Here is an 11,396-nt window from a genome sequence, read left to right as displayed (position 1 = left end):
AGAATGCATAAAATGTAAATACATCAGATGAGCCTTATATACATAGACTGATTGTATGTACCATATGGATGGTGATGCTAGGTATCCACAAATTCAATTCTATGGGATATCATATCAAAATGAAATAAATAGTTTTTAAAGTTCCATATTATTTAAAAATAATATTGATTAATATATAGCATGAAATATAAAAGAGCTTTAAAAAGTTAAAACCTGAAAGCCAAACACCGATGGTCATAGAAGACAGCAGAATCAACAGAGCAGAAAGCTCAAGAAGGGGTCGTACAGTATGGCCAAGTGATATAGGAACTGATATGGGAGGTGAGGGGAGTAATGAATTAAAAGTATTGTATATGGATGCACGGACTATAAGAAATAAAGTAGATCAGCTTGAGGCACAGTTGGAAATTGGTAAGTATGATGTTGTGGGAATAACAGAGACATGGCTTCAAGTGGACAGGGCCTAGGAAATGAATATTCAAGGATATACGTCCTATCGAAAGGACAGACTGACGGGCGGAGGGGCTGGGGTGGCTCTGTTGGTTAGGAACGATATTCAGTCCCTTGTGAGGGGAGACATAGAATCAGGAGACGTAGAGTCAGTATGGATAGAACTGAGAAATTCTAAGGGTAGAAGGACCCTAATGGGAGTTATCTACAGGCCCCCAAACAGTAGTCTGGATGTAGGGTGTAAGTTGAATCAAGAGTTAAAATTGGCATGTCGCAAAGGTAATGATACAGTTGTTATGGGGGACTTCAACATGCAGGCAGACTGGAATCAGGTTGGTGCTGCACCCCAAGAAAGGGAGTTTGTGGAGTCCCTCCAAGATGGATTCTTAGAACAGCTTGTACTGGAGCCTACCAGAGAGAACGCAATTCTAGATTTAGTGTTGTGCAATGAACCAGATTTGATCAGGGACCTCGAGGTAAAGGAGCCATTAGGAAGCAGTGACCATAATATGATAAGTTTTAATCTACAATTTGAGAGGGAGAAGGGAAACTCGGAAGTGTCAGTATTACAGTTGAACAAAGGGAACTATGGTGCTATGAGGGAGGAGCTGGCCAAAGTTCAATGGAACAATACCCTAGCAGGGATGACACTGGAACAGCACTGGCAAGTGTTTCTGGGAATAATGCAGAAGGTGCAGGATCAGTTCATTCCAAAGAGGAAGAGAGATCCTAAGGGGAGTAAGGGGAGGCCGTGGCTGACAAGGGAAGTAATGGACAGTATAGAAATAAAAGAGAAGAAGTATAACATAGCAAAGACAAGTGGGAAGCCAGAGGACTGGGAAACTTTTAAAGAGCAACAGAAGGTAACTAAAAAGGCAATACACAGAGAAAAAATGAGGTACGAAGGTAAACTAACCAAGAATATAAAGGGGGATTGTAAAAGTTTCTTTAGGTATGTGAAAAGGAAAAAAATAGTTAAGACAAAAATAGGGCCCTTGAAGACAGAAGTGGGTAAATTTATTATGGGGAACAAGGAAATGGCAGACGAGTTGAACAGGTACTTTGGATCTGTCTTCACTAGGGAAGACACAAACAATCTCCCAGATATAATAGTGGCCAAAGGACCTAGGGTAATGGATGAATTGAAAGAAATTTATATTAGGCAGGAAATGGTGTTGGATAGGCTGTGGGGTCTGAAGGCTGATAAGTCCCCGGAACCTGATGGTCTGCATCCCAGGGTACTTGAGGAGGTGGCTTTAGAAATCGTGGATGCATTGGTAATCATTTTCCAATATTCTATAGATTCAGGATCAGTTCCTGTGAATTGGAGGGTGGCTAATGTTGTCCCTCTCTTCAAGAAGGGAGGAAGAGAGAAAACAGGGAATTATAGACCGGTTAGCCTGATGTCAGTGGTGGGAAAGATGCTGGAGTCAATTATAAAAGATGAAATTACGACACATCTGGATAGCAGTAACAGGATCGGTCCGAGTCAGCATGGATTTACGAAGGGGAATTCATGCTTGACTAATCTTCTGGAATTTTTTGAGGATGTAACTATGAAAATGGACAAGGGAGAGCCAGTGGATGTAGTGTACCTGGACTTCCAGGAAGCCTTTGATAAAGTCCCACGTAGGAGGTTAGTGGGCAAAATTAGGGCACATGGTATTTGGGGCAGAGTACTGACATGGATTGAAAATTGGCTGGCTGACAGAAAACAAAGAGTAGCGATTAACGGGTCCCTTTCAGAATGGCAGGCGGTGACCAGTGGGGTACCGCAGGGTTCAGTGCTGGGACCGCAGCTGTTTACAATATATATTAATGATTTAGATGAGGGAATTAAAAGTAACATTAGCAAATTTGCCGATGACACAAAGCTGGGTGGCAGTGTGAAATGTGAGGAGGATGTTATGAGAATGCAGGGTGACTTGGACAGGCTGGGTGAGTGGGCAGATGCAGTTTAATGTGGATAAATGTGAGGTTATCCACTTTGGTGGTAAGAACAGGAAGGCAGATTATTATCTAAATGGAATCTAGTTAGGAAAAGGGGAAGCACAACGAGATCTAGGTGTTCTTGTACATCAGTCACTGAAAGCGAGCATGCAAATACAGCAGGCAGTGAAGAAAGCTAATGGCATGCTGGCCTTCATAACAAGGGGAATTAAGTATAAGAGCAAAGAGGTCCTTCTGCAGCTGTACAGGACCCTGTTGAGACCACACCTGGGGTACTGTGTGCAGTTTTGGTCTCCAAATTTGAGGAAGGACATTCTTGCTATTGAGGGAGTGTAGCGTAAGTTCACAAGGTTAATTCCCGGGATGGCGGGTCTGTCATATGTCGAAAGATTGGAGTGACTGGACTTGTATACTCTGGAATTTAGAAGGCTGAGAGGGGATCTTATTGAAACATATAAGATTATTAAGGGATTGGACACGCTGGAGGCAGAAAGCATGTTCCCGCTGATGGGTGAGTACAGAACCAGAGGCCACAGTTTAAGAATAAGGGGTAGGCCATTTAGAACGGAGTTGAGGAAAACTTTTTCACCCAGAGAGTGATGGATATATGGAATGCTCTGTCCCAGAAGGCTGTGGAGGCCAAGTCTCCGGATGCTTTCAAGAAAGAGATGGACAGAGCTCTTAAAGATAGCAGAATCAAAGGTTATGGGGATAGGGCAGGAACTGGATACTGATAGTGGATGATCAGGCATGATCACAGTGAATGGTGGTGCTGGTTCGAAGGGCCGAATGCACCTATTGTCTACTGACTATTGTCTAAGACACGAGATGCTGTAATCTGGAACAAGAAAACAAAGTTCTGGAGGAAACCAGGTGGCCAGGCGGCATCGAAGAAGGCAGAGGGATTTTGGCTCGAGATACTGCATCAGGACTGAGAGAGGGGAGCACAGACAGTATAACAAAGTGAGAAGGAGAAGCGAGACAGGAGACGTGGGGATGCTGGGCAGGTGAATACTGGTAGATGAGAGACAGAGGCAGGTGGGTGATAGTTGGAAGCACATAGGGCAAAAAAAGGGGCCAGATGAAGCCAGGTAGGGAAGGGAAGGGTGATGGTGGAGTATGTTGGGCAGGAGTACAAAGGATACCAATACTGAGTTCTCCAATGATCATCAACTTGACATGGTAGAGAGGCTTGTGTGTTTCTGAGATTCCCCAGAGCAATGCCATCTGGCTTTTAGCCATCTGTTACTTAGCTCCTGGAGGTTACTTCCGCCACCTCCAATGGGATCCCACCACCAAACAGATCTATCCATCCCTTCCACTTTCTGCTTTCCACAGGGATCGCTCCCTACACGACTCCCTTGTCCATTTGTCCCTCCCCACTGATCTCCCCACTGGCACTTATCCCTGCAAGCACAACAAGTGCTACACCTGCCCCTACACCTCCTCCCTCACTACCATTCAGCGCCCCAAACAGTCCCTCCAGGTGAGGCGACACTTCACCTGTGAGTCTGTTGGGGTCATTTGCTATGCTCTGTGCTCCTGGTGTGGGCTCCTTTATATTGGTGAGACCCGACGTAGATTGGGAGACCATTTCGCCGAGCATCTATGCTCCGTCCACCAGAACAAGCGGGTTCTCCCAGTGGCCGCCCATTTAATTCCTCTTCCCATTCTCATTCCCATTCCGATATGTCCATAAATGGCCTCCTCCACTGTTGGGATAAGGCCAGTCTTAGGTTGGAGGAACAACACCTTATATTCTGTTTGGGTAGCCTCCAACATGATGGCATGGTCATTGATTTCTCAATCTTCCAGTAATGCCCCCAACCACCCCCCCTTCTCCACTTCCCATCCCATTTTCCCTCTCTCATCTCATCTCACCAATCAACTTTCCAGCTCTTTACTTCATCCGTCCCCCTCCAGGTTTCATCTATCTCCCGGTGGTTCTCTCTCCCCTCCCCCAGCTTTTAAATCTACTCCTCAGCTTTTTTTCTCCAGACCTGCCAAAGGGTTTCCACCCAAAACATCGACTGAATCTTTTTCCATAGATGCCGCGTGGTCTGCTGAGTTCCTCCAGCATTTTGTGGGTGTAGCTCCTGGTGGAGTCACTCACGGTGGTATGGTTAAGGAGTAGGTTCCAGACAAACAGCGATCCAACCAAGTCTTCAACGAAGGAGGTTGCAGAAGATGATGACACACCACAACAGTAGTGAAGGATACTCAGTTGTCTTGCATTCCAGGCCACTGGACCCTGACCCTGATCTGTCAAGGACTGTGTGGTGGCTGCCCACAGATCAGCCTCCTCATGTTAAACAAAGTCACGCACAAGCGTTCTCCATTAAGGGATTCCACCTTAGCGTCCTTGTTATGTGGATCCCGGATCGACCTCTGCAGCCATCTAGGAACCACTTCTACAATCCCTTAGAAGATCACCAAGTTGGATGGAACCAGGAGGGGCAGGGAGATGAAAATGTACGATGTGGGGCTGGAGAGGGGTTATGGGAAACAAAAGAAAAGTGGTGGATCAGAAGGAGAGAGAAAGAAAGAGGAAGCCAGTGGGTTCCATCTCTACTTGAAATTGGAGAACTCAATGTTGTTGTGAAGTTAATAATAGTATGTAATACTAGCAGGAGGGTCAGTATCGTGGGGGCATGATTGGCTGAGACAACTACAACTCGATCGGAGATCCATCCACCATTTGCATGCCACATTCCCTGTAATAGAGTCAACTGAGAGTGAATTAAGAAAGGGACTGGATGATACCACAGCAGTGATCAAGGGTGGCATTGGAAAACTCAAACATATCAAGGGTAAAATAGTGTTAAATGAAAATGCCGCACCCAAGTTTTGCAAAGCTCGTCCAGTTCCTTATTCCATCTGTGATAAAGTAGCCAGTGAGCCAGATTGCATGGAGGCTGAAGGAATTCTTTCCAAGGTTGAATGGAGCCCATGGGCAATGCCAGTGGCCCCAGTAGCCAAGAATGAAGGGTCTGTCAGAATTTGTGGGGATTTTAAAGTCACCATCAACTCAGCACTGAAAGTAGATCAACATCTGCGCAGATTAAAGAATACCTTTGCAAACCTTTCTGGAGGGAAACATTTTAGCAAAGTGGACTTAGCTGAGGCCTACCTAGAGATGTCGATTGAGGAAGAGTCCAAAGTGTTTCATACCATAAGCTCTTACAAGGGGCTTTATAATAGGCTAATATTTGGAGTAGCAACTGCATTGCCCTCTGTCAGTGAGGTTGACAAGGAATCTCTCCAAAGACTGTGTTAAAAAGATTAGAAGATTATGGGCTTAAAAAGTGGGAACTTTTTAAACCAAACATCACTCACTGTGGTCACACTATTGGCTCGCAAGGACTACACAAATATGCCGAGAAAAAGCTTTGTCAGGTGGCCTGGGATAGATCAGCAGATCGAGCAACTTGCTAAGCGCTGCCTGGAATGCCAACATGCCCAGAAGATGCCAAGAGCAGCACCTCACCATCCCTGGGAATGGCCTGCATTGCTCTGGCAGAGGATTCAGGTGGATTTTGCAGGACCATTCATGGGCACAGCTTTCTTAGTAGTAGTGGATCCAGCTACAAAGTGGCCAGAAATGTTCCCAATAGACTCTCGTACAGCCTCGTACACTGTTGCTGTGTTGAGGAGCCTCTTCTCGAGAACTGGTGTTCCAGAACACTGAGTCAGTGACAATGGACCACAGTTTGTGGCAGAGCAGTTTCAGTCATTCCAAAATATGAATGGAAAAAGGCATATTACATCTGCACCATACCATCCAAGAATGTCTTGACGGAAAGGTTTGTCCAGAATATAAAGAATGCACAGCAAGAAATGTCAGTAGAGCACACCACACTAACACTGAATCATAAGTTCACCAATTTCCTCCTTGCATATTGCAATGCACCTCCAAGAGGACCACAACCTTGTCATTGGATTTGGAGGCTTGTGTGCTTCAATGACCTGGGGAGCTATGTTAGCTGGAGTCAGGGCTTTATGCTTTGGCTCTTGGTAAGGCCACCCATGCCAAATTGGTCAAAGGGTACAGGCCAGACTCAGAGTGGTCCACTGGTGCTCCAGGTTTGGGGTCAGGGTTAGTGTTTAACTCAGAGCTAACAACCCTGACTGGTAAAACAAAATTGTTATGGAAACAGTAATGAAGAATCCCTTTATGTCTGAGTGTGATGGAATTCCTGAGTCTCCACTTGGGACTTGATAGTAGTGGAAAACCGAGCAGAAGCTACTGACAGAACGAAAGAAGCTGGAAACACCACCAGAGATAGAGAATCTTCATTGTTGCCCTAAACACTAGCAGAGTAACTGGCAGCAAGTAAGTAGTATCGCAATGAAGCACATTCCACAACCAACAACTCACCAGTCACTCAGAAGGAGTGTGCAAGACAAACAGCTGAAGCAAATTGAAGGCCCCTCAAAGAAGGAGGTTCGATGTTTCACTACTGGACAAGCAGACCTGGTGAGGGACTACAGAGGTGATCCAAAGTGGTTACCCAGAAAGTTTAAGGACAGAACGGGACCACTCCCCTACATAGTGGAGACTGCATCTGGTGTCATCTGGAGATGACACATTGATCGGTTGAGGAGAGCAGAGTCAATTGTTAGAGAAGGAAGGTGGCCAGAGCTGTCAGAAACACCTCCTGCAGTTTGAGTTGGCTCCTACACCAACGTGGAGGTGGCCCCAGAGTCTACGATTTTAGGCCTGAATGGGACAATTTAAAATTTTCTATGCTGTGGATGTCTGTATAGTAGTTGTATTATATAGTATACTGTGTATATAGTTGAGATGCATTCTACATTGAGTTGAAGTTCATAGCTAAGCAGGGAGGAGTGTTGTGTGTTTAATATATCTGTAATATTTGCATAATCTTGTAAATATTTTGTTTGATTAAGCATTCTTTATTGTTTATTCCATTCATTATGGTTATCTGTAAAAATACATGAATGCATACGCCATGGCGCTACCACATGATATGTGCGTGCCTCGATTAAAGTGAGCACGATGTCAGACTTGCATTCCCAGCTCCTTGATTATTTTGTATTAGTTTTATGTTTTGGAGTTACAAAACATAAAAAATGTTCATACCATCGGGTTGTCAACTGCGCCAACAGGAAATAAGGTGTTGTTCTCCCAGCCTGCATTCAGTTTCTCCCTGGCACTGGAGAGGGATCACAATCAGGTTTATTATCACTGACAAATTCATGAAATTTGTTGTTTTGCAACAATAGTACAGTACAAGGCATGAAAAATTACAATAAGTTACAATACAAAAATAGTGCTAGAGGGGAATGACGAGGGAGTGTTTCAGGGTTCATTGGCTGCTATTGGTAACTTCCACTGTAGCATTATAAAACTCTAATTATGCAGCAGCTGGAGTTTTAATTGTCCCATTAAAGGTGGATGCAGAAGAGGTTTACTAGGATGCTGCCTGGATTAGAGACCATGTTCTATAAGGAGAGACTGGTCAAATGTCTTTTCTCTGGAGTAGCAGAACCTGAGTGGAGACCAGTTAGAATTTTCTATGATTTTGAGAAAAACGCAGCTAATATCTTTCTCCCCAGGGCTGAAATATTTAATACTAGCGGGTGGGCATTTAAGGTAAGAAAGGGGTAAGTTCAAGGGAGATGTGCGAGGCATGTTTTTTATACATGGAATGCTCTGTCTGTGTGGTAGTGGAGGCAAGTAAGACAGAGATATTTAAGAGGCCCTTAAATAGGCACGTGGATGTGCAGAACTGGAGTGATATGAACATTATATCGGCAGAAGGGCTTAGTGTACTTAGGTGTTTAATTACTAGATTAACTAATTGGGCCCAACACCACAGGCCAAAGGATCTGCTCCTGTGCTGTACTATGTTTTATGTTCTAAATAATGGAATCTAGGCATCAAGCACCTCTGCTCCGTCTGCCACAAAAGGTGACCCATTTCAATTCCACTTCCCATTCCCATTCCCATTCTGGCATCCCAGTCCATGGCCTCCTCCTGTTGTAAGGGGCTTTTCTTTAAATGAGTTTTAAGGTGTTCCTTTGTTTTCTGGCTGCCTGCAGGAAGGGTTAATACTGTATACATACTTTGATAATAACTATGAAATGAAATAACAATGCTTATCTCTGTGTGTCTCTGTCTTTGAAGACCTATCTCGGGCCCAATATGTTGATGCAGTTGCGAAGAAGGCACACCAGTGGCTACGTTTCATTAGGAGCTTGAAGATATGTCACCAAAGACAGCAGCAAACTTTTGCAGATGTACCATGGAGAGTATTCTGACTGGCTGCATCACTGTCTGGTATGAAAGTGCCCATGCACAGGGTTGGAAAAAGCTGCAGAGTGTTGCAGACTCAACCAGCTCTATCATGGGCACTAGACCCCCCAATACTGAGGATATCTTCAAAGGCGATGCCCCAGAAAGGCAGCACCCACTCTTAAGGACCCTCACCACCTTGGGCATGCCCTCTTCTCATTACTACCATCCAGGAGGAGGTTCAGGAGCCTGAAAATACACACACAATGTTTTAGTTTCTTCCCCTCCACCAGCAGATTCCTGAACGGTCCATGAACCCATGAACAATACTTCTCTTTTTGCATTATTTAATGTATACATTATATATACATAGTTATATTATATATATTAAGTTATACATCATATTTATTGTTATATTATACATATTGCAATGTACTGCTGGCGCAAATCACCAACAAATTTCACAGCACATGACAGTGATAATGAACCTGGTTCTGATTCTACAGAGGCTCAGGAACAATGCAGGACTGATGTGCCACTTGTCGGGTACCGTGGGACCATTTTGCATGTCATCTTGGTCACACAAATTGCAATGCTATCGTGGTGAAACAATTTCTCTAATTCCCGGTGATTCATTCTTCCTTTTACAGAAGATTTTGTTGTTTGCTACTGAAATAGTATCTCTGCAGCATTAAGAAATAGAATTGTTATATTAAATTTGCAATAAGACTTGGTAATAGCATGCACAATTGAGAAAAAAAGTGCATTGTATAGAACTTAGAGTATATTTTTAACTGAATGCTACAAACATGTAGTCGTGATTTCTTTTAGGAGCTGGGGCAGAGGGCACAAATTGAATCCAGATGTATTGCTGTAATTATAGGAATATAATGGAGAAATGAAATGTCTATTTTTATAGTTTAATACATTTTTATGATTCAGAACTCTGCTCAAGTTTTTTTCTTCTGCAGTCAGAACTAAATAAAGATCAAACGCCATAAAACACTTCCAAGATTCAGCAGATCAGCATCATGGAGTGCACATTAAAAATCATGTTTACGTTCCATGTAGACATGATCCTGCCCTTTGGAAAACCTTACCTTCTTGTCCAAACTGGGCCTCCACAAGACGCGATGGACCAACTCCAGCTACAGCAATATAATATCATGGTCCTCCATATCTCTCACTAGTAAACCAGGGAGATTAACCTCAGTTAATTGTATTCTTGTGTTCTGTTAATTATGTGTCGCTCTAGATTTCCAACACCTGCCGAATCTCTTGTGTTTATTATTTGATGCTCCACGGTGAAATCTTACTGAGGTACGCCTACCCTGAAGAAGTTTAAATTTTCTCTTTGATGGGAGTTCAGTGAGACCCTCTCTCACTACTCCTCCCTACCCCTCCTTCTTCTTCTTAAGCCCATCACCCCTACTGGGACATAGGTTGCCAATAGCAACTCGCCAGAGTCCCCTGTCCTGAACTTGTCTTTCAAGTTATCCCCAGGTATAGCCCATCTTCTCCTTCCTCTCCCAGGGATGAGGTCTTTTGGGCTCCTGTTGGAATTTCTGTCACTCACAGTGCTCCCCCTCTGTGCTTCCTATTCTGGCTTCTTCCCCCTTCCTTTCCAGTCCTGATGAAGGCTCTCAGCCCAGGACATCAACTATTTATTCCCCTTCATAGATGCTGCCTGGCCTGCTGAGTTCCTCCAGAATCTGGCATGTGTTGCTCTGGGCATCCAGCACTTGCAGAATCTCTTGTGTTTATGATTAACCTTGGTTCAGCGAGGAGAATGGTTGGACACGCTGGGAGCGGTACCACTCAAAGCAAAAAAAAATGATGAGGTGCCAAATATGACTCAGGATTACATGCATGTTAAACAGTGAATCTTCATGTGATAGACAGAGTGAAAGAATCACAGAATCAGATTTATTATCGCTTACTTACATAAGGTGACATTTCTTGTTTAGCGGCTGCAGTACATCAAATTACTATTGTGAGCAGCGTACTGAATAGTGTTGGGACACTGTGGCAGGTGAATGGTAGATGTAAACAGACAGAGAGAGACAGGGGAGAGTGAGGACAAAACAGATGGAGCAAATTGGGGGGAGGTGAATGAGGGTAGAGTTGGGAGACTGTGATAGGTGGAGGCAGGGAGAGAGAGAGGGAGATAGAAAACAACAGGTGGAATAAGGTGGGGGAGGGGATTGTGAAGAAGGGAGACTGTTGCGGAGGGATCTCCAACTCTGCCCCCCCTCTACCAAGAACCCCCACCCCCACCCCACCGCACGCCCCCCCCCCCATCATTTCTGCTAATGTTTCAAGTTTCTGCCACCTCTGCAGGACCTGAACAAGCAGAACTGCTAACAGTAGCACAACAATTAGACGAATGTGAGAGTCACTGTAAAACACTCCTCCCCTGAGCCCCACTAATGTGATTAATTTTTCAGTCCTTGCATCTGGTTTTGAATTCCACACAGTTAATTGATGGGTAAATATTCCATATTAATTTCTCTTAACTACTTCCAATCTTCAGTCCATAGACCTGAAGACAGCTTTAACCAAAAATTCCTAACTGTGTGCTACATTATTCCATCATCCCTTGGGCCACACAGATTGTTCCAAGCATTCCAGCTCTTCAGTGATACATCACTTTATCCTGGACAATAAGCCGATCTGTGTTCTGGTCCTACATTCCATTCTGTCTGCATTAAGTAAATAAAAAACTGGCCAAAATAAT

This window comes from Mobula birostris, chromosome 9 (assembly GCF_030028105.1).
Source record: "Mobula birostris isolate sMobBir1 chromosome 9, sMobBir1.hap1, whole genome shotgun sequence".
In the NCBI taxonomy this organism is placed as follows: domain Eukaryota; kingdom Metazoa; phylum Chordata; class Chondrichthyes; order Myliobatiformes; family Myliobatidae; genus Mobula; species Mobula birostris.
The sequence above is the reverse complement of the archived record's forward strand: the minus strand, read 5'-3'. Positions refer to the sequence as shown.